Source organism: Rosa chinensis, chromosome 5 (assembly GCF_002994745.2).
Source record: "Rosa chinensis cultivar Old Blush chromosome 5, RchiOBHm-V2, whole genome shotgun sequence".
NCBI classification, from domain to species: Eukaryota; Viridiplantae; Streptophyta; class Magnoliopsida; order Rosales; family Rosaceae; genus Rosa; species Rosa chinensis.
This window is the reverse complement of record NC_037092.1, coordinates 30,817,148-30,844,172: the sequence shown is the minus strand read 5'-3', so window position 1 is coordinate 30,844,172 and position 27,025 is coordinate 30,817,148. Positions and strand designations below refer to the sequence as shown.

Genomic DNA, 27,025 nt, shown 5'->3' with positions numbered 1-27,025 from the left:
AATCTCTGAGCTTTGGCATGAATACTCCAATGTTGTCTCTATTTACGTGATTGATGTGGATGATTGGAGGTACCCGTTGATTGATTACCTTGAGCGAAATAAGTTGTCAGATGACCCAAAGCAACGCTCGGATATAAGACGAAGAGTATCACGCTTCTTCTACTATAAGGAGACTCTTTATCGACGATCATTCGATGGATTGCTTCTTAGATGTCTGGGGAAAGAGGAAGCTGCCAAGGCTATGGAGGAAGCTCATTCAGGAGTATGCGGAGCTCATCAGTCAGGTCCTAAGTTCCATTTTCAAGTGAAGAGGATGGGTTACTATTGGCCCACTATGGTTAAAGATTGCATGGCGTATGCACAAAGGTGTCAAGCTTGCCAGTTTCATGCAAACTTCATCCATCAACCACCAGAGCCATTGCATCCAACGATTGCTTCCTACCCCTTCGATATGTGGGGACTTGATGCTATTGGGCCCATAACTCCGAAATCCTCCGCCAGTCACTCATACATTCTAGCAGCTACGGATTCCTTTTCAAAGTGGGCAGAGGCGGTACCGCTTAAGGAAATAAAGAAAGAAAATGTTGTAGACTTCATCAAAGGGAATATCATTCAATGATATGGTGTCCCTCGCTGCATCATCACAGACAATGCCAAGTACTTTTCCAATAGTGCCATGGAGAAACTCTGTGAGAAATATCACTTCAAGTTGCACTTTTCTTATATGTACAACGCCTCGGCAAATGGGTTGGCTGAAGCATTCAACAAGACATTGTGTAACATTTTGAAGAAAGTTGTCAGCAAAACAAAAAGGGATTGGCATGAAAGAATGGGCGAGGCGCTCTGGGCCTATAGAACGACATATCAAACTCCCACGAAAGCTACACCTTACTCCCTTGTATATGGTGTTGAAGCCGTCTTACCCTTGGAGAAACAGATTCCATCTCTGAGGATTGCTTTGCAAGAAGGTCTGACTGATGAAGAGAACGTCAAGTTACGCCTTCAGGAGTTGGAAGCCTTAGATGAAAAGAGACTTGACGCGCAACAGCACTTGGAATGCTATCAAGCTCGAATGTTACGAGCTTTCAACAAAGGGGTTCGACCCAGATCCTTTCAAGTTGGTGATCTAGTGTTTGCCGTGCGCAGACCTATCATTATGACACACAAGACTGGTCCAAAGTTTCAGTCAAAGTGGGATGGACCTTATGTAGTCCGCGAAGTCTACACCAATGGAGCCTACAAAATTGTGGCTGAAGATGGCCTGAGGATTGGCCCCATAAATGGAAAGTTCTTGAAGAGGTACTATGCTTGAAACGCATAAGAAGACGCTCCTAGCCAGCACGAGCCTAAACTGCACATGGCACATACAAAAAAAAAAAATTCACTTCATCCATAAACCCTTGAACTACGTGATGACTTGATTTCTTCATTGGAAGGATACGTAGGCAGCTTGGGAATAACAATCTCGAGTTCAGTCAAATCAAATAAAAAATAAAGGGTTTGTTTACTATTCAAGGGGTAAATAAGTAGAAAAGTACCTATTTTTATAATAAGTTATGACTGTCAAAGTTTGACTTATTACAAATGATAAAGGAAAATAAAAAAAATCATCATAAGTTACAAATGGAGAACAGCTCTTCACACCCAAGTCAAACCCTTGAAGCTATTGCGGTGGTTCTCAAAAGTATCTCGCAATGATTTTGTCGTCTCAAGCTCTGCAGTGGTCACCTCGGGGGTCTCTTGGATTTGAGACTTCTCTTTTTCTAGGTCGACAAGCTTCTTCTCCTATAGTAGAAGTCTCTCGTCTAGTAAAGTCACTGTTTGCTCCAATTTTCGTTGCTCCTCTTTTAATTTCTCCAAAGACTTGAGTGCAGATTGACGATGATCAGAGTCAGCTTGACGAATTGAAGTGACCTTTGCAATTTCTGACTCTGTGTCAGCCAGACGTTGAATACGTGTGCCTGGAGTAGCCTTGCGTGAACAAGAAAGTCGTGCCAGGTTGTATTGGTCAGCACTAGTCAACAATCCTTCAACTTTTACCCTTATGGATGAAGGATCAATCCCCTAATGGCTAAGCTCAGCTATCAGCTTGTCAAGTTCCCCCTTGCTGGAAAGAATGGTCTTGGAGGAGTGCTTCATTATCATATCTTCAATTTGTTCACAAACTGCAGTAGCAGCTTATTGACGAATATTACGAAGTCTTTGGCTGGCATCTATAATAGCAGCTCCACCAAGAGAGGCCTCAGAAAAGGCTATGGTGTTCAGAGGCTTAGGAGGATGCACCATGGTAAGTGGACCTGTACATATATCATTAGTTAAAAAAAAGGCTTAAAGTGCAATGAAAATACACAAGAGTTAAGAATTGTACCTGTAGGGTCAATTTGCTGTGAGTCATTCTTTGCATTGGATTTTCCTTTCGTGGGTAAAGCGTAAGCCTCAAGTTCCACTGCAGAAGGAACACGTATAGCATCTGAAGAGGCGTCATCGTTCCCCCAAAGTGAATGATCATCAATCTCTGCACCCTGAAAAGATGGGAAAAGAGCAATTCAAGTTTAAAAAAAAAAAAAAAAAAAGATCACAAAAAGAAAAGAAAAAAATAATAATAATAATCTCTGACGTAAGTCCAAAAAAAAGTTACCTCATTTCGTTGCAACATCAGTTGTGAAGAAGTTGAAATGTCACCAAGAAAGTCAGTATTCAGAGTGAACTCAGCATTGGGATCACAATAAATAGGGCCAAGATTGGTGTCAGTTTTCCTACGCTTAAAGTGCACTTCACTATTATTGCTACCGCTGCTTCCACTATGCCTTCTTTCTTTGATGGCAGGTCTTTTCAACTTAGGTGGATGAGCCAAAGCAATGTGAGAATCTAAAGAGTCCCCATCATCATCTAGAGTGTTGGGCAGATGAGTCTGGCAATCACTACTAGGAAGCAAAGTCCTATTAGGAGGTGCAGGGACGTTGGTGCTACATTCAACTTCACGAGGAATCACATTTTTGTGATGAGGAGGTGTTGCACGGGTGACGTTCTTATCTTCTTTTGCTTTCAGAGTCTTGTGCAATGGTCTACTAGTAGGCGCTTCTTTCGTTGCTTTCACTGGTGTAGAATGGTACACTTTAGACCACCAACCGACATAGTCTCAAGTAACCATGTACTCCGTGATAGCACTCTGGGTCGGCAACGTTGTCACGCACTTGCTGTTCATTCTGGTGCAAGAATCCCAATGCTTATAAATCAAAGCCAATACGCTGGTGCGAATGTCATTCTTATGACTGCCAGGAACGTCTTGGACATAACCAAACTGTTGACTGAACCGATGTGGACTGTATGGCTGAATGACTCGTCGGTTATCCTGTCTGAGAGAAAGATACACAGATCGAAGGCTGATGAGATATATGAGGTCTAAATGGGAGATGTTCTCGCGGTTGATAATCACTCTGCTCTCCGAAAATACCCTGGCAAATGCATCCATCCTCACATTATCACATGCATTGAACAAAGAAAGCGCCTGTGAGTCCCCACAATATTTAGCTGAAAATTCTCCAGAGAAGCGAACCATACAGGGCCTTAAGTCGTTGGGAAGCGGAGACTGAAAGTGGGTGCCAAAGTACTCTGCTAGCCATGCATAAATATAATGAAAAGGAAAGGTAGCCGAGCAGTTACCTGGACCGCTGGAAACAGAAATCTCGCCTAAACCCTGATAGATGTTGGCCAACACTGGTACTGCTAGGCAAAACTGTACACCCTGTGACATTTTGCTGGCAACTTTGAATACTCCCGGATGAATCAAACCAGTGTCGTCTCTGGGTAAAACAAACAGACACAACCAACAAGCAAGAAAGGCAGCCAAATAGGTGGGCTCTACATCTTCACCCTCAATGCCTAAGTCATCAAATACTGCGAGGTCTGCAGAAGTACGTTGTTGGATCTCATGGATTCTACCAGATGGATTAAACACATTCTGGGGCGGATCTCTTTTGTTCCTGGTGCTTTTGTTTGGAGGCCTCTTATAGCGCAAAGCTCCTCTATACCAATATCGTATCCATGAAGTTATCTTCACTTTCTACCCTTGGCCTTCTTTGCAAAGCTTATGGTAGGCGAGAAACAAATAGCGGCAACTCTGTTGACTCCCTTTGCTTGCTACAATAAGCTCTTCAGCAGCTGGAACCACCTCATCATAAAACCGTCCAGCAATGGGCAAACCTCCGAGTTGGTACAAATCCCAGAGGGAGATGGACATTTCTCCGCTAGATGTGTGGAGAGTATTCGTCGCGGGGCACCAGTACTCGCAGAAAGCCCGTATGACAGATGCAACACGGTCATAGCTGAATAGTGAAGCGAATATTGCTCGATAGAGACCGGCCTCCCGAGTAAGCTTGCCATTCCTGCTTAAGATATCTTCTACCCATTCCCAGTAGAATTCTGTGTAAGAGAAGCCCTCGTTTGCATGAAATGCATTGCTCCACTTCACTGAACTGCTGCGTACACGATCGCTGAGAAGCTTGAATGGGGTCTGAGGAATGTTCTGATCATGATGCGAAGACTTCGGCAACAGTACATGCGAGTTTTGTTGGTCTCTTCCAGATCTCGGTTGTTGGAACATAGCCAGCTGGCGAGGTACCACATGAGTCCACTGGAGGATGTGAGCTGAAGGGTCATAAGGAGGGACATCGATTGCTTGAGGCCCAGTCAACGATGGGTGCACTTGCAGAGTAGTTCCATCACTTTGAGCGTCCTCCGGATCCTCGAGGATGGTGACTGTCCCTTTCTTGAAGCACTTAAAGAAGGCCATGGCCACAAAAGGACGGAAAATGCGATCGCAAGTGCCTGACGATGTACGCGAAGCCTAACTGCTTTCAGTGGACCCTACCACGCACAAATGTGGAGGAATCCAAGCGTTTAAGACGTCCGCGTTCTTCTCTCCGTGAGCCACCAAATACGCGAAGCCTAACCGCTTTCAATGGACCCTACCACGCACAAATGTGGAGGAATCCAAGCGTTTAGGACGTCCGCATTCTTCTCTCCGTGACCGCCAAATACGCGAAGCCTAACCGCTTTCAATGGACCCTACCACGCACAAATGTGGAGGAATCCAAGCGTTTAAGACGTCCGCGTTCTTCTCTCCGTGAGCCGCCAAACACGCAAAGCCTAACTGTTTTTGGCGGACCCTGCCACGCACAAAAGTGGAGGAATCCAAGCACTGAGGACGTCCGTGTTCTTCAATTATCACCTAAGTCCTGAAAAAGAAAGAGGAAAATATATATATATATATATATTTCAAATCACTTTCAGAATGCATGTAAGGTTAAAAAAAAAAGGGTGGTTGCGGCACAAAGCATGATCAAGAAAAAAAAAAAAAAAAAAGAATCATGTTTTGGAACCAGACAAAAAAAAAATCCATCAATCATGCTTTAATGGCACGTGCATGTATATATATGTAGAGTTAGGAGAAGCCGGACAATTTGGGGATTATTGAATAAAAAAGGACAGAAAGCCATACCTCAGCTTGATGATTTGCAGAGCCCAAGGCAAGAAATGAGTAATTTGCAGAGCCCAAGGCAAGAAATGAGTAATAGTTGCAAGCAAATAAAGAAATCAGAACTGGGGTTCTCCAATTGTCACCTCAATTCTGAGCAAAGAAAAAAATGTTTAAAGCAATTATCAAGGGTACACCGTACACATACTATGCAGTATAAAATATATACACACACATAGAAGACAATTATGTCATGGCATGTGATGATTAGAAGGAAACGTGGAATCATGATATTATGATTCTGGCAATATATATGCATGTACGGTGCCGGAAAAAAAAAAAAAAAAAAAAAGAAGAAGGCTGCGGCGTCATGGAAGAGGAAGAATATGGGGGCAACATGATAAATCAATTCATGCTTTGCACTTAGTCTGACCAGAAGAAAAAAAAAATCATCAACATGTCCATGTTGTCAGGGAGTGGGGGCATGTGAAAAAGTGTGATTAATTGAAAAGATGCTTTGACTTTGGGGTCTGAAGGTGCGTGCATATATATGTCTCTATGTGTACATATATGTATATATATAGGATGAATCATGGAATAATGTCAGAGCATATATATATTGTTAGAATGTGGACCTGGATAATTAAACAACGATCAAGGCAGATTGTGAAAGAAACCAAAAGCAGACAGAGGGAGAGAGATAAAGAGACATACCTCAGTCTCTCCTAATGCACTAGCGACGCGTGAAATTTTCAAATCAAAGAAATCAAGCTCATGTCAGAAGATGGGGGAAAGAAAGGGTAAGCACAAGCTATCATTGATTCCTTGATTAATAAATAAAGAAATGAGTGCAAACAAATTACCTTTATAGCCTGATGTTCTTCTGCAATATCAAGGGCAAACGAAAATGAAGCAAGAAAATTGAGAGTTGCAGCTGAGCCTAGAGTTGCTGTTGCTGAAGAAGACAGGTTGGAAAAGTAAGTGTGAGGAGGCCGTCCCTTTAAATTAACAGGCTAGAGTTTCTCACTTCATTAATTTCTTAGTTGAGACTAGGAAAATATGGCAGAAATTCTAAATTTTCTGCTATATATGGCAATAATATTTTGAGTGCAGAAATTTTGTGAATAAATGTTTTATTCAGAAAAATCAAGGGTTTATTCTGTAAATATTCTTATATTATGGGCTTTGTCACATGCCCATTTGAAGTCCTTGCCATATTTACAAAATTAATTCCCGATTGCGAGAGAATCTCTACAAAAACGTTTTGGGAGAATCTCTAAGAAATTAAATCAAAATTCCAAGGGAATCTCTACAACTTTAGAGTTCTACAAGCTACCTCCGTTAAAGCAATACATTGCGACAAGCCAAAATGAAAAAGCAGTCAAAGTCAAAGCGACTAAAAAAAAAAAAAAAAGTAAAAATTCAAAACTTCAAGTCGCACCTCCTACACGTGACAACATGTTTACGGCGCATCTTGAATTGGGGGCATTTGTAGACACAAGAAATTTAATGAAAATAAAATTCATTAAATAAATCGGTCAATCTTTGAAATTTTGACTAAACAAGCTTAGTTGGCACATGGGTCCTACAAAAGGCACAGGTGGCTCATATATCACCAAAATTATGTGAGCTTCGAGGATGACACATGTCAAAACACGAGTGATCCATTGATTGAATGACGTGAAAGCATCAATTGTGGAAGCTTCAAATTATCGCTGATTGATTGTTGCTCAAGTTAAGTATTTAAAGCGGATCAATCGCATTCAATTGATTGATCTCGATGAAAATCAAGTATTAAATACAAATATCGATCAGATTAAATTGTTTAATTCTGATTGAAATCAAGTATTAAATTCAAATATCAATCAGATTAGATTGTTTAATTCCGATTGAAATCGGGCATTAAATCAAATCAAAATTGATTGTCATATTCCTTAGATAAAACATAATTAAATCAATCAATTAAAACTGATTGGTTTAATTACGCAATTACGGAATGTGATTAATGTTGTGTCATCGAGATGCCGATATTATAAATACCCCCCCCTCTCAGATCAAGAGAAGGACTTCGGCCAGAAAAGAGAAGGAAATACTCTCAAAATTCCTGAAGCCTCCCAAGCACGTGTGAAGAACTATCAACCTGCCAAATAGCCGGTTCCTCACCAACCTCAAGTCACAACGTTCGTCACGTGCCAACTCTCGTGACCGTCGTACAGCTCAAGATCAAGCGTCAAGCCCTTGAGTGAAATTCATCGTCGGAGATCGAATCAGAGGATTACCAAAGATTGTAACCCACACTTAAATTAATAAAATTATTATTTTTGTACACGTGTCTGCATCTTGTTTGGTTTCAGATTTCCGTGTTTACACTAGGATTTGGGAGTTTTGGTATTCCTGGTGTGCCATCTCTATGGCGTTATTCCTGGGGACTACTTGTTCTATTATCAGTGCTTTCTGGTTATCAGTGTGGCGGTGAATCACCCTTGCACGTGGTCTGGCTATTTTGGAACATGGTATCGAAGAAGATAAAGTGATTTGTCGCTGAGGTCGTACTGTAACTTTCGGGATTGATTACTTTTCATTGTAGCCCGTGGGTTTGGGCGTGAAAGTTGGTTGGGGGTTTGGTCCATTTGTCTCATGGATGTCATTCATTGTGATGGACCCATAACTATTATTCTTGGTAGGAATGTGTGTTGTGGTAACAAACCGGTCATTCTAATGCGATGTAATCTTTTCATTTAATAATAGATTTTTCTTCTTCTTAAAAGAAAAAAAATTATAGTGAAAAATTGCATTAAAGACTCTAAAAGTAAAAAAATATGCTTTGTCAATATTTAAAAAAAAAAAAAATAGGAACAAGTTCTTTTTGTTTTTAAACTATAGACACATTTAATAAGATAGTAAAAACGAATCCAAAGTATAATATAATTTGTTTTCTAAAAAAAAAGTTACATGTGAATTTAGACCTGTAAATGGACCGGATTTGGAGCGGATCGACCTAAATTCAAATATGTTTACTAATAAAAAAAATCAACAAAAAAACCCACTCCGTTAACCCAGCAGATCGTTAATAGCTCGATCTAAATCCGTATCCGCTAGATTAACGGATACCTGATCCACTAATCCGATCCGTTTATAATTTTAAATATTTTTAAATTTTAAGTAGTAATATTAAATTTATATCATGATACTTCATAAAATATTAAAACAATATGAAGAGTATCATCGAAAGTAGAATTACATTATCAAAATATTCACTACACCTAATAAATTAAGAGAGACGTCATGAGATGTGTATGAGATTAATTGTGCTTCTACAACCTTCTTGGCTTTTTGATAAAGTAAACAAAGCCCTTATCAATAATGCTTCCTGGGTGATGGACTGATGGCTTCTGTTTAAGAAGACTGTCCCTTAGGTTTTTACAAAAAAATTGTATAAATTCATAATATTATTTTTCAAAATAATAATGTATTAATAAAAAATAATATTTATTATTATAAAAACGGACAGGATCATTAACAGACCAGATCGATCTAAATCCGTATTTGATCCGTTAAATAAATGGGTTAACGGATTCGGATCATTAACGGATCAACGGATCAAAATTTTCAATCCAAACCTATCTAATAGCCAAGGATATGGAGTGAGTTCGGATCAAAATTCAGTCCATTTACAGGTCTGATGTGATAGAATCAATTTGTACTATGAAGAAACAAGTAAATTCCTTAATATGTACGTTGTCATTCTTTTATAGTAGAAACCACGTATATACCTAATGTAAAAGGCAGCGCGGTGGTGCACCTGCACACCTGGGGACGGCAAGTCTAGTGATTGATTTTCTATGGGTGCACGCTATCTGTTATATTTTCTTGGACCACCTATGCATGGAATGAACGAAACTGCTGTCATTAGAAATTAGGAATCTTGCCACATCATCAATTAACCGGGCTATTTAATGGTGTTAGAGATGGAAGTATTAAATCGTTAACAAAATCAAATGGTAGATATATGAAAAACGATAAAATTTGATACTTGAGTATGGAATTGAAAATGAGCCTATAGTTCAGAGGGCCTTTTATAATTAATCCTAAAAATTATACTATAGGTTACAAATAGAAATAATCATCATTATTTTAGTGGAAACTACTAAAATTTGTAAGATATCATCCAAATTTATCATGAAATCACATGATAAATAGAGTTAGTTTTCAAAAATAAAAAAACCAAAATAATCAAAGGAGGTCTCTGGGGACTTCAGAGCAACCTCGATTGCGAAACCTAGGTTTCGATTGCTGGCGGCAGCGATCTCAAGATCCCCAGACCAGGCGGTGAGGGTAAGAAGCGTCATTGCAGTCCTCTGGATTCTCAGGCGGAGTTGTTTTCAGATCAGTGTTTCGACAGGAAAGCTTGAGACGGCAAGGGCTCCGATTTGCGACTGTTTCGGTTGCGACGGTTGAGGGTGTAGACAGGGGGGCGAAGAGGTTCTTCTAGGGGCGGGGGTTGCGTTTCACGTCAGGGCTCTGTGCTTCGGGGTGGCGTTTTGTATGGTGATCCAGGGGTACCTGAGCTCAACGGCGGGGCTTGATCTTTATTGTCCAGGTCGGGGTGAGCTTCTTTGACAACGATGATGGTGGAGCAACGTGGCCGGCCACTAGGGCTGGGTGTCCGAGCCTGAAAGACCGAGGACCCAACCCAAACAGAGGAAAAAAGCCCGATTCGGTTCGGTTTTAATATTGAAATTTTCGGTTCGGTCTAGAGCCCGACCCGAATTAACATAATCAGTTCGGTCTCAGGCTTCAATATTTCAAGGACCGAAAGCCCGAACCGACCCGAATATTATATCTATTGCCACATATCAGCCTCCCTCTCTCTCGATACCATCTCAGATTCTCAGCCCCAGCTGCCCAGAAATCTCCCTCTCACTCTCTCAGTTCCTCCCTCACGGTCTCACCCTTCTCTCTCTGTCTCTCCGTTCAGTACCAGCTGCTGCTCCACTATCGGTCTCCGAAATCCCCTCCGCCAGCGACATGCACCGTGATTGGATTAGAAGCTCCCGATGTGCGCCTCCGCCATTTAGCCGTTTCGATTCTCCCGTCGCTGGCCCTGTGACGCGGTCGCCGCTCCGCACAACTCAGTTCAGTACTTCGATGAGTAATCTAGATTGAAATCAATGAATGAAATTGATCTATGGGATAAAATTAGTATGTGTTATTCAGTAATTCCAAGTAAGTTGCTACGATTCTCACCTCTGATGTTCTAATACTATCAAGTTTCGCTTGCAAATTGTTCTAGTAAACACATTGAATATCCAAGCCGCTGCCTTGTGGGGTGTCGCCGCCGGCACCACCGCTCTTTAGGTCATCCAGGTCAGTAAAGCTCTCATCTTTTTGCCTATTTTAGATCTGGGTTTTTGTTTTTGAATTAGATGGAACATTTCTTGTGCTTAGATGTGATTACAGTATGTATCTTTTTACCCATGTTGGATTGATTTTGATGAAAAGGCTATGATTGAGTTGCAGATTAGAAGTCACAGAAGTGCAGTTTGGAAAATAGGGAAAATAGCCGAAGTTTGTTGAACTGGCCCGAAAGGCCCGAAAAGCCCGAAAGACCGAACCGGCCCGAACGGGTTCGGTCTCTGTCGGTTTTCACTTCGAAAAAAGCCCGAACAGGCCCGAACCGATAGTCTCGGTCTTAGTAATTTTCGGGCCCGACCCGACTTGCGCCCAGCCCTACCAGCCACCGGATTTGATGGGGTGAGGCTGCTTCCTCGACGGTTGATAGCAGGTCCTTCTGGGAAGACTCGTGGATGGAGGTGGGATTGGGCCATAGGCCTGGTCTAGCTAGGCTGCTGTTTTGTGGTCTGGTTGGGCTAGCCCAACCTCTTTTTCACCTTTCTCTGTTAGTTTGGGACTGTTGTGGACTTTTACGGAGTGGCAAAGCCCAATTTATTTTTTGCTTCAAATAAGAGCTCTTACCTTGTCTAACCGTGGTCGTAGTGCGATGTACACCAGAATGGTCTTAGGCGTCAAAGTTTGTCAAGTTAGTAGCATTGATTTAGAATTGGATAGGTGTAGATTTTTTTACTTTCTGCATTTTCTTTCTTTTTTGGTTTGTTTGTTTTTGTTTTTAGTCGTTCTGCTATATGCAGTCTGATTGACTGCTCTGTGCAGTCTGTATTGTGCTTGATTTCTTTGTATGAGTGGTTTCTTGAAACCCTCTAGTTTAACGCAAAGACGTCGTAATATATTGGAACCTGATTCCATTTCCCTAAAAAAAAAATAGAGTTAGTTCTTGCTATGATAAATAATTGCATGATCTTTATATTTAAAGAATAAAAAATAAAAGTTAAAAATAAAATTTAAAAAACCTTTTAAAGGTAGGCTCAAGACATTTTGATGAAACCTCGCATACCACGCCTCAAAGGCTTGCTATTTTAAACACCAGTTATTTCTATTTGCAATTATGAAACTAGTTAATGATGGTACTTCTTGTCGAATAAGTCAATGAAATTACTAATCAATTTGGCACGAGATGCTCCCTTTTATATTCTTAATTAACTTTTGTACCAGGTATTATGTTTATTCGTTAATTAATTCCGAGATGCTCTCCATTTATTTTCTGATAGATGCCCTATTTTCTTGTCCATATTTGGGGATTAATACTATAACTGCAGCAACGTACGCGCGCACACAAAATTCTTATCCAAGCACAGAGCTACAAACAAGAAGAACAAGATGTTAGATGTCCTGCCAATGCTTGTTGCAACATTCTCAAGCTTGTTGCAGCATTCTCCCATGTAGCTAATAATTCTGGCCATTTTCCGGCCTTGTCCTTTTATACAAATGGTATTCTTCAAAAAGCTCATCACCACCTCGTTCTCCACGTAAGTTTCCTGTGATCGGAAACCTTCACCAACTGGGCTTACACCCTCATCGTTCACTTCAAGCCCTAGCTCAAATCCGTGGCCCTCTCATGCTGCTCCATTTCGATGTTGATGTTATAAATATGCTGTTGTGCTGATGTGGCATGAAGGTTCCAGATAGATCCACAAAGTGTTTGACACATGGCATCTTATCTTCTATGTGGCAGGCTGCTAGCTGTGAAGTTTGTTAGGCCAGAGTCGGCGTCTTCCCCGATTACCAAGCCAGTAGTTTCTCTTCTATATATAGCCTTTGAATTGTAACAGTTGTTTAAGCTTAAGATTATGAGAAAAACCTGATATTACACTATTAAAATTTTCTCTAGATTTTTCTTATCTTCTTCAAGCTTCACCTACAACTCTGTAACTCATAGCACCATGATAGCCATGTTATCATTCGAGGATGTTTTCTTCTTCTTCGACTCTTCTAGTCATCACAAACTGCAAAAAGTCAAGTATCATTATAGCAGAATCTCTCACTCTCTCCAAAACGTTGAAATCAAACAAATTTATCTTTAAGGGTTTTTGTCCATTTACCCCATTTTTAGAGATATTTTCCCACTTACCCCATTAAGTTTTTTTTTAATTCTCTCTTACACAAAATACTCTAAGGAGGTCTTTCCTAATACCCCATTAAGATTTTTTTTTTGTTTTTTTAATTTTTTTAATACCATTTTACCCTCACCCCTTTAAAACTTAGAGAGAGAAAGAGAGAATGGAAAAGAGAGAAACCATAGGAGACTTCGCCGGAGCCCCATCACCGGCCGCCGGAATCCGGCGAACTTTCGCAGGATTCCGGTCACCGACCGCCGCCCACTGAAATTTGCTGAAAATCTCATCGAAAAGGTTTTATTGCCCCCAATAGACATCTATTGCCCCTAATAGACGTCTATTGCCCCTAATAGACGTCTATTGCCCCCCAATAATAGACGACTATCAGCCATGTATTGCCCCCTAATAGACTTCTATTGCCCTCCAATAGGACTTTCAATCCCCAGAATGGGAATTAATCTCCCTAAATTTAGACAAATAAAACTTTGATTATAGATAAAAAAAAAAGGAGATTACATCAATTTAAAAAGTCTATTGCCCGCCAATAGACGTCTATTTCCCCCCAATAGACATTCAAAACTTTTTTTTCTTTCACTGTCCCATTACTTAAAAAAAAATGATTTGGGCACCCATGTCCTCTTCTCCCATCTTTCCGACTGCAGACCCGGGACCGGAAGTAGTCTTCCGGCGAGGCAAAGATCTTGGATGATGTCGCTGACGTCCTTCAGGAGCTCGAGCCCAGAGCCTCCTCGAAACCCGATCTGATTCACTCATTTCCATGTCGCTGACGTCCTCCGTAGATGATGGCCGTTTGCTTCGCCGTGACGGGATCAGCCTGGTCCTAGTTGGTTGATCGACACCAAAGCGAGGTTAAATTGCGACAAAGACGACACCACATGAAACTGGAAATGAAGCCGGTATATTCCTCCGATCTTCGAGTTGCTGCGTCGTCGCCGGAGCTGAAAGAGAGAGGGAGATGGCATGGGTCGAACGTCGAAGTTGGAGGGGAGAGAGAGAGGGCCGTGTCGAGCGCCGGAGCCGGAGGAGAGAGAGGGCCGTGTCGAGCGCCGGAGCCGGAGGAGAGAGAGGGCTGGGTCGATCGCCGGAGCCAGAGGTGAGAGAGCCGAAGGTCAGTTGGGAGAGATGGGGGAGAGAGGAGAGAGAGAGATCGGATAAGAGAGAGTCAGAGAGATTGATATTGAGTGGCGAAGCTGTAATTTATTAATTTTGTTTAGGGCAAAATAGTCATTTGTTGTTAAATTGTGTAGGTGGGAAGAAAAAATTGTTGCTGGGGTAAGTGGGATAATTTTTTGTTATTTTGGTGCTTTTTGTCAAGGTCCCTATCTTTAAATTTGGGGTTTCAATGTTTGTTCATCACTCAATTCATTTTCATCATATGTCCCTTGAATCTTTCTTCAATCTGTTTTTCATTTGTCGATCTTTTTCCTCTCTACTTTTTTGCTCTTCCACTATGATTAGACAAATTTTTTGACATTCCATGGTGTAAGTTGAGGTATATATCAAAATAGGTATTGGGTGTTCTTTAATTTTGAAATTATGAATATTAGAAGTTTTGCTGCTTGTTTTTTGTGGTTTTAATGATTATTCTAATTAAAAACTTGTTAATTCGTAACTTTTCAAACCAAATCAATCTCAGAATCATCATTAAAAAAATCTTGGGACTAGCCGTAGGCACCAAAAAAAAATTTCGCCTGAGGCATCAGGACCGGCCTTGATTTGGAAGCATGTCGGTCCTTATTGTCTCGTCCGCCGAGGCTGCTTGCAATATCATGAAAACCCATGATCTGTCATTCTCTGACAGATCCAAGATCGCCTTTTTCAAGAAGCTTCTCTACAATTTTCAAGGATGTTGCGATGGCACCGTATGGTAATTACTAGTGGCGGCTTAAGAGTATATGTGTCTTGAACCTCTTGAACAACTCTAGAATTCGCTCTTTTCGTTATGTGAGAGAAGAAGACACGGAGTCGATGATCAACAACATCAAGCAGTCTTGTACTCCATCTTCATCTTCATTTCTGTCATCCTCGTCGTCCTCTCACTACTCCAATAATGACCAAAGGCCACGATTTGCTTAGCCACACATTGATTGATAGGTGGATATGTTGGGCAAACTTGTAATATGGGTGGTTGAATGCCACATTTATCACTTGTGTTGGTGTGTATCCAATTTTTTAACATTTTATTCATCATTGTGGTCCACTCTTGTACTCCACTCCGATTAGATAATGGATTTTTACTTATCAGTTTATCAACTCATTCACTCACTCTCCTACGATATAATATATAAAATATAAAATAAAAACAAAAACAAAAACAAAAACAAAAACACTCGCTCTCATCTCTCATCTCTCGTCTGTCATCTTTCTCTCACTCGGTCTGCCTCTTCTCAATTGTCGCCCACATCGCTCTCTCTCCTCTCTTTTGTTCTTTCTGGGCAATTCTCAGGTTTGGCTCTCTTTTCTTCCCCTCTCATAGATCAATTTAATTTCTTCGGTAATAGCTAAGTTTTCCCTATCACTATTGAGTATTTTAATTTGAAGTGCTCAAGTTTCTTCATTTTGTTCCCATATCTGATTAGGGTTTGGGGTTTGATTTATTGTTTCCGATTTTGAATTTAGGAGGGCTTGATTAGGATTGGTTCCTTTTTTCTCTTCTCAATCTATTATTTTTGTTGTAGGATTGGTCCATCTTCCGATGATGGGTGGGTTTCGATCATTTCCGTCGTTCAAAGATTCATTCTTTCTTTTCACTGGTTGCTATCTCAGTACTTAATCTATTCTTTTAGCTTTGTTTTATCTCAATTTCATATTGTTCCCTTGTCTATATGCATTTGTTGATGTGTATATTGCTCAATTTCACAGCTTTTGCATGTCCTGTGTGATTTTGGACTCTGATTTTCATATGGTTTTTGGGTGTGCACGTAAGTTTCAATTGATTTGTTATATGCTTTACAGAATTAGATGTTCTTATCTAGCATTTTTTGGGTAGTGTGGCTCTACTGGTTTTGTTGTAGATCTTATATGTCATATCTAGTTTTTTTCTTTTCTACTTTTGTAACAATATAAGTAATCTAACACCAATTTTGATATCCTTGTAGCTCAAAAATTGGGCACTTAATTTTCTAATAAGAAACATGGCTGTTCTTATCTAGCTCTATTCTTTTGGCAGTGGAAAACTAGTTCACAAGGTCCAATGACTAGCTAGGCATAAATTGACGTAAGATTTTTTTTGATAGATAAGCATTATTGTACCTCACTAATTCGATGATATTAATTCCAGCATACGTTTGATTTTTATTAATTTGTGCACTTAGTTTATGTGTTATAGAAATATTTCGTCTGACAGTTTGAACTTTGTACTTTCAGTATGCTAGGAATCCAATCAGATGATGAACCACAGTTTACTTAGGTAAATATTTGTCTTTTATATATGTTAACCAGGTTAATCATTTGTTTTTTGCACAATAAGATGGCCAAAGGGTAAGTTGGAGTTCTCTAAGGACTGGAAAGCCAAATCTGATTGCCACCTTGGAGAGAGTTAAGCGCAATTATAATGAGTGGTTGGAAACGATCAACTGTAATGAAGCTCAAATTGATGATCGAACTGGGAATGAGCCACCCTCTCATGCCAGTCAGCATAATTGGCAACCCCCTACCCACCCATTTGTGAAAATCAATGTCGATGGTGCCTGGGATGAAACCAACCATACAAGTGGGGTGGGAGTAATCATTAGAAATCATAGAGGTTTCTCTATTGCGGGTGCAAGTCTACATGGGAACCACAACTCTTCCATAGAAGTGGAAGCGGATGCAGTGGTAAAAGGTCTTCAGTTTGCAGCCCATTTGAAGCTTAAAAATATCATTATGGAAGGTGACTGTCTTGAGATCATCAGGGCCTTGGAGAATCAAGCCAACCATCACAGTTGGAAGATCTCTCCCATAGGGTTTACCTTCGTTCACTGGAATCAGATGGAGCTGGATCCCCAGAGAAGCTAACCGTGTTGCGGATGCAGCGGCTAAGCTTGCTAAAATGAGGTTGTGCTCACAGGATTGGGCTAATAGGCCCCCAACCTTCCTCCTGTCTATTTTGAGAAGTGATGGTCTTCCTGGCCCTCCCTAACTATCCATCAGTTTGCTACAGTTTGTTTCTGTTTTGTTAGTAGGTTCTAGTTGTAGGTTCCATCTTATGTGTTTGTCTCCTTTCTTTCCCTGTAAGTCTTGCCTTTCTGGCCTTTGCAATGAATTTTTCTTCAGACAAGAAAAAAAGGGGGTAAGTTGGAGTTCATAGATGTACAAGTACAACTTTGCTTAACTTAGCTGAGTCAGATGCATTTTGTTGCCGACTTGCCTTTTTATGATGACTCGTTTAGTGTTATTGTGTGCTTCAACTTAGACTAATTATACTCGAGTTACAGAAGTTGGAAACTTTATACTTAAAGTCTGTGCTTGTGAATTCCATTTGTTTCTACAATTACTTCATATTATGTGGCATATGATCCATTTCCTGCCTTACAGGTTTGACTAGGAGTTTAACAATGAAGTTGCAACTCAAGTAATCTAGCTATTTGCAAGATTTGTAAGTACATGACTTGGTATATTTTCATGTGTGATATTTTATACAATACTTTTCAAATGTTATATGCTTGTTTTTGCTTTGGACGACTTCATCTGATTAGCTTTCTTATATTGCCATTATAAGAGCTTTGTATCTCTTACTGTATTACTTATTAACAGAGAATTAAGGTATATTTTCATACTAAAAATGTGTAATATTCATATAGGGAATTAACCTAGTGGAAAAGTTTGAAGTTGAAGGTGGTGTTATATTCATGGCAGCTCCAGTCGATCTGTTGCAACTGGATTTCAGGTCAGCTAATATGTTTCACTGTAATTGCTATTTTATATTTTAGTAACAACTTTTTGTTAAGATATCATATTTATAACTTCCATTTATATACAGAATTTTCAAAAGTTGAAGTTGTCACCGGAGCTTAACCAGAAGTTGAAGTCGTCACCGGATCTTAACCAGAAGTTGAAGTCGTCACCGGATCTTAACCAGAAGTTGAAGTCATTTAGTAGAAGTTGGTTTATAGAGGTAGAGAAGTTGAAGTTATTTAGTAGAAGTTGGTTTATAGAGGTAGAAATGCTCTAGTCATGATAACGAGGCCATCATATAAGGAAATCCTATATTCCTTGGTGAAATATTCCTTTACTTGTTCCAGTGTGTAAGTCTTTGGATTGCTGGTTTGATGAACTTCGTTGGAGTTATTTTGCTATGTATTGCTGTTTGGTATGCATTCCTTTGTGGCAGTTGATGGAAATATCAAATATGTAGTTTGCAGCTATGAAAAAAAAAAATTGTTCAACAATTTTTTTTTAATATATTTGTTTATAAAGACACGAACAGAAAGCGCATGTGGCCTGTACTAATAAAATAAAAGAAGTCAGCCGCTTGCATCAGTTGCGGGACCCATCATGTCACGTTTGAAGAGTTTGTGTGTGTTTCGGCAATGGATACGGCTCTACAGGGCACTGACCACAAAGAAAGTGGCTGCACCGTTGCTGTACTCTATAGATACGCATAACCGTGTCCTCTGACCCTCATACCCACGAATCATGAACGTGCCTGTTGCTAAGAATTGTAGTAGTGTCTGTTTTGAATCTAAGCGAAATGTTTGTGAGACTTACTAATGATGTCATTTGTAGAGTAGCTTTGGGGAGGAAATACAGTGATCGCAGGGAAGGTCAAGGGAGGATGTTTATGGAGAGTTCGCAAAGTTAATGGCCCGTGTCAACATCGGTGACTATATTCCATGGCTTGCTTAGGTTAGCCGTGTTAATGGTTTGGACGCTAAATTAGACCGTCTGGCTAAAGGGTTTTCTGAATTTTTAGATATGGCTATTCAGGAGCATATGGATAGTTCAAAGGGTTCCAAAGGAGACGAGGATGATGGCCAAAAGGATTGAGTTGACGTTTTGCTTTCAGTTCAAAAAGAAAACACAAAAGGTCTCCCTATTGATAGAGTTAGCATGAAGGCTATCATCTTGGTACGTAACTACTCTTTCTCTGGATTAATTTTTTCTCATCATTTGTAATCTTGTCAAACTTTATTTAGTATATATACGAAGTTGATCAACTAAGAGACAACTTTTGAGAGACTTTTAGGAACAAGTGAATCTAAAGGCTGAAAATATATAAATATATAGCCATAAGTTGTTATAATTTTATGACATAGATTATTAGTTCCCTATAGTGCTTTAAAATTATAGAAAATTACACAGTAGCACCAGACCAAAGATGTAAACACAGAAAACCCACATTCAAATAAATTTATACAAATAAGGACACATGCCCAGACCCAAAACCAAATGAAGCATGCTTGATTCTGAATTTTAATAGAAAATGACCAAAATGCTCTGTTTTCATCAAAATTTACGTGCATGCCACTGACAAAATACTCAACAACCAAAATCTCAAAACGCAAACCCCAAAACAGAATCCGACGTAGTAGCAGAGTGATATACTATACAGTGAGTCGTCGAACTCTTTCTTTCCTCCGATTTCAGAGAGAAGGCTAAGCAGTATGAAGCAAAGAGGAGGCCGAATTAGAAAACACAACAGCAGATTCAGTTTGGTGAGCATCAAACTTCCCCAATTTGTTTTGCCTTTAGTCTTTGGGTTAATATTTGCCTTCAAAGGAATTCAGTTTCTGCCTACTGGTATTTTGTTAGTCTATTTAACTTAAATGTTAGGCATTCTGGTGTTCTTTAGCATTGTGAATTGTACGAGCCTAATATATAGAACCTAACTGTGTTACTGGCTACTGTCAATTAGGTACTAAGACATGGCTGAACTAGGTCTTTCCTATAAGAAGACGAGAATTTTGGAGAGTGGTATCGTCAAGTATCTATCCTTCCATGTTTTCTGGGTTTTGTTCCTAGTGTTCTTTCACAAATATGATTGAGAAATTGGCCATTTGTTCCCAGCAGGTTCCTCTTTGTACTGACATAATTGACTACATTAATATATCTAGCTGATCCCTGCAGGTTCTTCTTCGTGCCGACATGATTGGCTACGCTGATATCTCTACAGGTTGTTATATTATAAGGCACTGGGCAATGAAAATACGGGAGAATATCAAGTACGCATTGCTTTAATTTCCTAGAATATCATCAAGTCATATATGTTGATATTTGTGTTGGACCCATATGGTATCAACATTATGATCAGAACTCCTTAAGTCTAGTTCTCAGAAAGCCAATTAATATGTGATATTTGAACGACTATTTTTTGCTAGAATTCACTACTAAATGTTGTACGTCCTCAAAATTTTCATTATCTTGAGTTTCTCATTTAAATTGAGTAGCAGTACCAGTCCTGTACTATGTCCATCCCAAATATTGGAGTTTTGAACTTTGTCTCCCAGTTCTTTATTCAATACTTACGTTCTTAGCCTATGCCTGCAGATTTCCTCATAACTGAGCAGAATAGCTCACTTTCTATCTTTCAAATGCTGTTAATCTGTAGGCATTTTTTGAAGTAGAAACAGATGAAATGGAGATAAAATCTTGCACATACCCTCTCTTTGTAACCTGTGATTCTTTGGAACGCGAAAAGAATCACATAGAGGGCTTCGCTGTATACTCTGGGATTGGTTGTAGCCAATATATTTTGTTATATAGTTCTCCTCATTGTGTTACTTTGTGTGGGGCGTGAACTTCTATCGTTCAGCTGGTATTTTTTTTTCTAGGATTGGTTGTAGCCAATATTATTTTGTAAGTTAATATTTCAATTGTGGTGAAATGATGAATCTTGTTTCCAAATTTTAGTAACCTAAGATTCAACCGAAGGCTTGAATTTCATTCATGGATTGACAGATCTAATTGCTCTTGCTACTGCTGCTACTCCTGCTACTGCTACTGCTATTGCTATTGCTCCTGCTGCTGCTGCTACTACTACTACTGTTACTACTCTTGCTATTGCAAATGAAGCTGCTACTGCAAAGGATTGGACGAGTGCAGTAGCAGGATTAGGTGATGACGAGTGTAGTAGCAGAACACGAGTGCAAGTGTAGTAGCAAAACTGAATAAGTATGAGTGCAGCGAGTGCAGTATCAGGATTAGACGATGACGAGTGTAGTAGCAGAATACGAGTACAAGTGTAGTAGCAGGATTGGACGAGTATGAGTGCAGTAGCAGGATTAGGCGATGATGAGTGCAATAGCAGAACACGAGTAGGAGAACTGGACGAGTATGAGTGCAGTAGCAGGATTAGGCAATGATGTGTGCAGTAGCAGAAAATGAGTAGCAGAACTAGACAAGTATGAGTGCAGTAGCATGATTAGATGATGAGATGAGAGTAGTAGGAGAGTGAGGTTTTGTGAAGTAACAGAAAGAGATTATTCTCAAGGGAAAAAAAAAAAAAAGTAACATAAACAGATTATTCTCAGAAAAAAAAAATGTAACATAAAAAGATTATTCTAAAAAAAAAGTAACATAAGGGGATTAAAAGTAAAAAAAAATAATTACGGGTAAAAAAGTAAATTAATTCATGACATGTGGCAAGTGGAGAGCAGATTATCCTTATTTGAAAGATTTGATCCTTATAAAGGGATTAAAAGTTAAAAGAAGTAGTTAAGGGTAAAAAAGTAAATTAACTCATGACATGTGGCAAGTGGAGAGCACATTGTCCTTATTTGTACGATTTAGTTCTTATATGTTTAATTCAATCTTTAGAATATGTATTTGTTAAGTCATCTTTTGTCAATAACTTATATGTAATTTGTTATATTAATTATTTCATTCATTTTCTATATCATTTAATTTGACTAATTAAAATTAATGACATCATAAATATTCTTGTAGGATATCTTTGTGGGCGGCACCGATACTACTTTTACAATTTTAGAATGGGGGATGTCTGAGCTTTTCAAGCATCCAAGTCTTATGAGGAAATTGCAAAGTGAGGTAAGGGAAATAGTCGGAAACCATAAAGACATAATAACAGAGGATGATTTGGTTGGAATGAATTATTTGAAGGCAGTGATCAAGGAGACTTTTCGCTTGCATCCTCCGGTTCCATTACTATTGCCTAGAATTACTACCCAAGATGCAAAGATAAATGGTTACAATATATTGTCCGGTATACAAGTCTTTGTTAATGCATGGCAGACTGGAAGAGACCCAAAATCATACAAGGAACCAGAAGAGTTCAAACCAGAAAGATTTATAAACAATGCCATAGATTATAAAGGGAATGATGGTTTTCAATTTATTCCATTTGGGGCTGGTAGTTGTCCACGTATTCAGTTTGCCATGGTTGTTCAAGAGATTGCTTTTGCAAATTTAATACAAGTTTGATTGGGTATTGCCTAATGGTGCAAGAGGACACTATGCCAAAAACTGCATCACACTACACTTTTTAGACAACGAAAAAAAAAATTCCGTTGTGTGATCACTGAAACTGCTTCACACAACAGGTTTAATGAGATTGGCGTTGTATAAGGAGGTCGTACATCAATTTTTTTGGGTCTAAGATTATTGTACAACAGTTTTAAGGATTTGTCTGTTGTCTGAATGTAAAAAAAATTTCCCCCTCACCTTGCTCAAATTTGGGTCGAAATTTTGACTCACCTTGCAAACAGTATTGTTGTATATGTTGTATGAGAGTAAGTTGCAAAATAACATACAACGCATTTTTTTATTTCCGTTGTCACATGTACCCCAAAATGTGAGTGAGTAGCCCCAAAAAGGCCAATATTTGTGTGAAATGCTGGTACACGATTTAAACTCCTACAACGGAATGGCTTATTTGTGTTGTCTGAATGAGAAATATATGTCCCTAACGTCAAAACTGCTACTTTGATTGCACAGAGGAGGGAACTTTCCCTCCTTGCTCCCTTAACTCAAATTTAACATGTACATAATCAGACAACTTAACTTCAAACATGCGTTGTGTGAAAAAGTTATTAAAAAAAAAAAAAAATGCCCGCCTTTAACAACTTAGTTAGGACCTTAGTGACTTTGTCTTCCCACTCGGCTTGCACAAAGTAACTCTGCCTTCAGGCCCCTCTTCTTGTTCGTGTCTATCTCTTAGAAGCCAACCCATTTCCTCTCTCATCTCTCCTCACCTGCAAACCAAAAAGGAAGAAACCCAAAGTTTTGATTCTAAGCAACATCACCACGAAGGTAACTCCCTCTTCCCCTTCTCTAGATGTGGTCACTTCGCACTATTCTACCATGTTTGGATTTCCTGATTTTTATTTTAGGGTTCTTTTTGTTTTCCAGACTGGGAAGAGACACTCTTCATTCCTCTCTTCAATTGAACTATTTTGGTGAGGAAAAGTTAGTTTCTCTTTGTTGATTTTTGATCTTTCATATCAATTTCTCTTTCAGCTTGAGGTTTCATATGTGATTTCCGAATGGGGTTTCGATTCGAGTTCTAAAAGGTGGAACGGTTCAGATCATCGTTGTCGTCCACCTCTAGCAGCTCTCACTACCTCTCTAAGTGCCTCCTCCGAGGCACCGTTGTTCTCCAGGCACTACTACAGAAAACACATTCCTAGACACCCAGTTTTTTTTATAAGGACGTTGCCTCACTTCGAATGTCATGAAATCCATTTAACGACGTTGGGCCCAAAACAGCTCACACTTAAAAGGAAAACGGAGCAAATAGACCACATGTTCTACACTACAGAAAGGAAAAAAAAAAGAAAGAAAAATACGCTCTCTCTCTTCCCTCACTCGCGATGAGTTTTTTCAGATCTGGGAGTCTTCCTGCATCTTCTCGGCCTTCCTCGTGGGTCTTCTGTGATCGAAAGTCATGAACTTTTGGAAAGTCCTCGATTTACCATCCATAAACCTAGCTTTTGTCCCCTCTCTCTGTCTCTCTCTCTCTCTCTCTCTCTCTCTCTCTCTCTCTCTCTCTCAATTTCTATACCCATATGGAGACTTCTCCACAAAGTGACTTGATCTGCCGTATCACTCTCCCCCGTTGTTCGTCTGGATGATTATGGAACTGCGCTCTCACGATGTTCTTCTGGTTAGTAAGCCTGTGGCAGGGTATTTGGTTCTGGATAGTACCTCACTAGATCTGGTTTTTCTTTCTTTTGGTGTAGGTATCGATTGTTAACTTGTTTAAACTAAACTTTATTTTTCTGATATTGCAGGTTGTACTTAGGATTTGAGTTTTGATTACTCCTTTGCATATGCTCGTTTCAGGTATACAATCCCTCTCTACCTTGTACATGTTTGGATTTTTTATTATAATTTGTTTCTTGGTTTACCTTAGGCAGTACCCTAGGCATTCAACTTTAAGACCCTTAGGTGAAGCCTATTGTCGCATGCTTAGTATAATTGGAATTTCAGCTTCTGATGTTGTGGACTTGTGTTTATGTTGTGTATGTATTATTAGACGGAGTTTTACGACTCACCCAAATGATGCAAGTTGAGATGGTTGTTGTTTGACTGGAGAATGTTTATCTGAACATAGGTGGCTGCATTACTTCAAATCACACAGAACTATCACATACAAGAGTAAAGGTATGAGAAATTCCATATGCTCTTTTTTCTTTTAATTGAACTTTTATCATATATTCTTCAACTATTATGCAAATTATGAGTTTTATTCAGCTTAGTAGTCACATAGTCGGTTATTTATGCGTTTTTATATACCACCTCCAAAGCTAGGAATATATTTCGTCTGCCTTTTTCATTATTATTTCATTTGGGATGCATTTAATTTAGGATTTGGTTGCACTTTGGATTAATTACTTGTATGTCTTCAGTCAGTAAGCTGTACTCACTCATGATTATTTCGTATGTATTAATTTTTTTATAGTTATGGGTTTTGATTCTTTTTTGGTTTACCATTCTTAAACCGTAGTTTCTCTGCTCTCAGTGTTACCATTGTAATTCGTCTTTGTCTAGTGTCTGAGGGGCTGTGAGCATGATTTTCTCCATTTGGTCAAGTGAATACTTGGTGGGTTATGCAAAAATCTGTAGTGTATATTAAGTTGGCTTCTGTGGTGAAATATATCCTGTTAAGAAGATTTGAATGTGCTAAACTTATAAATGCTACTTTAAAGAACATAGATCAGCCATATAGGAGATGCCGCTTCAGGGGGTGGTTTATCCTCTTAGTCACACTTTTATGAACAGATTCATATAAATCTACAATCTTATTTCTTAGTTTGATCAATTGTGTCATCATTAGTTAACTCCAACTCTCTTTTTTGTTCTGATTTCATAAAGCTTAGTTAATTGGCCAATGTGATTGTGGAGCTATCAATTTAGTACCCAGAATTTTTTGAGTATTGTGAACTGAAAATACATTATGGACATCTTAGGTGATAATTGGAGATCCAACTAGCTCTAATGTGGTCCAAGATTTTTTTTTTCTTTTTACTTGGTTTGAGCTTCTTTGAATCTGAATATGTCTCTAGTCCTTGTGCTGCTTTCTATAGGCTTCAATAGGCTAATAGTTATATATATATATATATATATATATATATATATATATATATATATATATATATATGAATCTTATTATGCTAGTTACTTGTTACTGCAATAGTTGAAGGATACAAGTTTTAAATTTATTATACTCATCTTATCTATTAGCATGTCTTTTAGGATCAGAACTGTAATGAATTTTAGGTCCCATTCTATAAACCGTTGCCAGCACTTTTCTGCATAGGCAATTTCTGCCTAGACAAGAAAGAAAGGTAAGTACATTTGTGTTTACATTCCGTGGCTGATTACTTTAGTGCTCATAAGGTTTGTTAAGTCTTGATATCAGTTACTCTACTAGACTTCAAACAACATAGAATGTAACATTTTATTTTAGGTAACATTTTGTTTTAGGTAATAGAGTTGCATAACTGAATATTGTTGCTTTGTCTGAATTATAGGTTTGGTACTTCATATGGTATGGCTGGTAGAAGTGATAAGGGGGAGTAGGATTTGGAAAGATGACGAAGCATCTCTGTTGGGAGAGCAGTTAAGAGCACCAGATGATATGGTATTTTCAGATGTGGAATGAGTGGGCTAATTTTGTCGTCAATACATTTATCTTGGAGCTATTACAATGATTTTGTGTGTTTTAATGTATGGATGATTGGGAAATACGTTCTTTATAGCACATGCATTTGATTCTTTAATGTATGAACTGGAGTACTTCAATTGATGAATTGGATTCAGATTTCTTTCTAATATTGATCAGTACCATTATTTAGGTCGAATTTTGATCACACAATCACACAATGATTAGTGATTTGGAATGTTTATATTTGGTATGTAAATGGATCAAATGCACAATTTAATTCAGGAATGGGATATGTTCAAATAATCAGACAACAAAACAGATATAATGATAACTGCCAGTTGTCTGAATGGCCAAAAATGGGGACAAATCACACTGCAATCATTCATATCACACATCGGTTTTTAACAAATCATTGTCTTCTAATCTACACACACACAACAGAAGTAATTAAACTCTGTTGTCGCAAAGTTAATCAGACAACAGAAGAAATTGAATTATGTTGTCCCAAAGTTGATCATACAACAGATATAGTCCAAGCACTGAAGTTTAAGGATCAATCAGACAACACACAAACTAAAAGTCTGTTGTCTGATATGCTTAACATACAACATCTTGAAACCAAGAACTGTTGTCTGAAGGCAGAGCTTCAACTGCTGCGCAGCTGTTCATGGCATCTGTCGAGCCATCACACAACAGTTATAACACATACCCGTTGTCTGTGTGTTTATCAGACAACTGTGTTCCACAACGGCTCGCTCTACAACGGTGGCACTCCAAATAAAACAACAGTTTCTGTCTGTCGTCTGATACGTTTTTTGGCATAGTGGGAGAGGATGTCTAAATGACTAAAAATACTAGTGCAACTGTACATAAAAAATATCCTCTTAAAGCCGTGGCTGTTCTACATCCTTGCTAAGGTTAAAGATCATATTGTATTTTAAAGAAGGATTAAATCCTTGTTACTCCTCAAACTTTTCCCTAAAAAACAGTTTAGTCTCTCGCCTTTCAAAT

General features: G+C 38.9%; 1 pseudogene; it reads left to right on the top strand.

Annotated features, from left to right (window-relative positions):
• The first annotated feature begins 11,477 nt into the window (after positions 1-11,477).
• LOC112203624 lies at positions 11,478-26,930 on the top strand (annotated as a pseudogene).
• Positions 26,931-27,025: the final 95 nt, after the last annotated feature.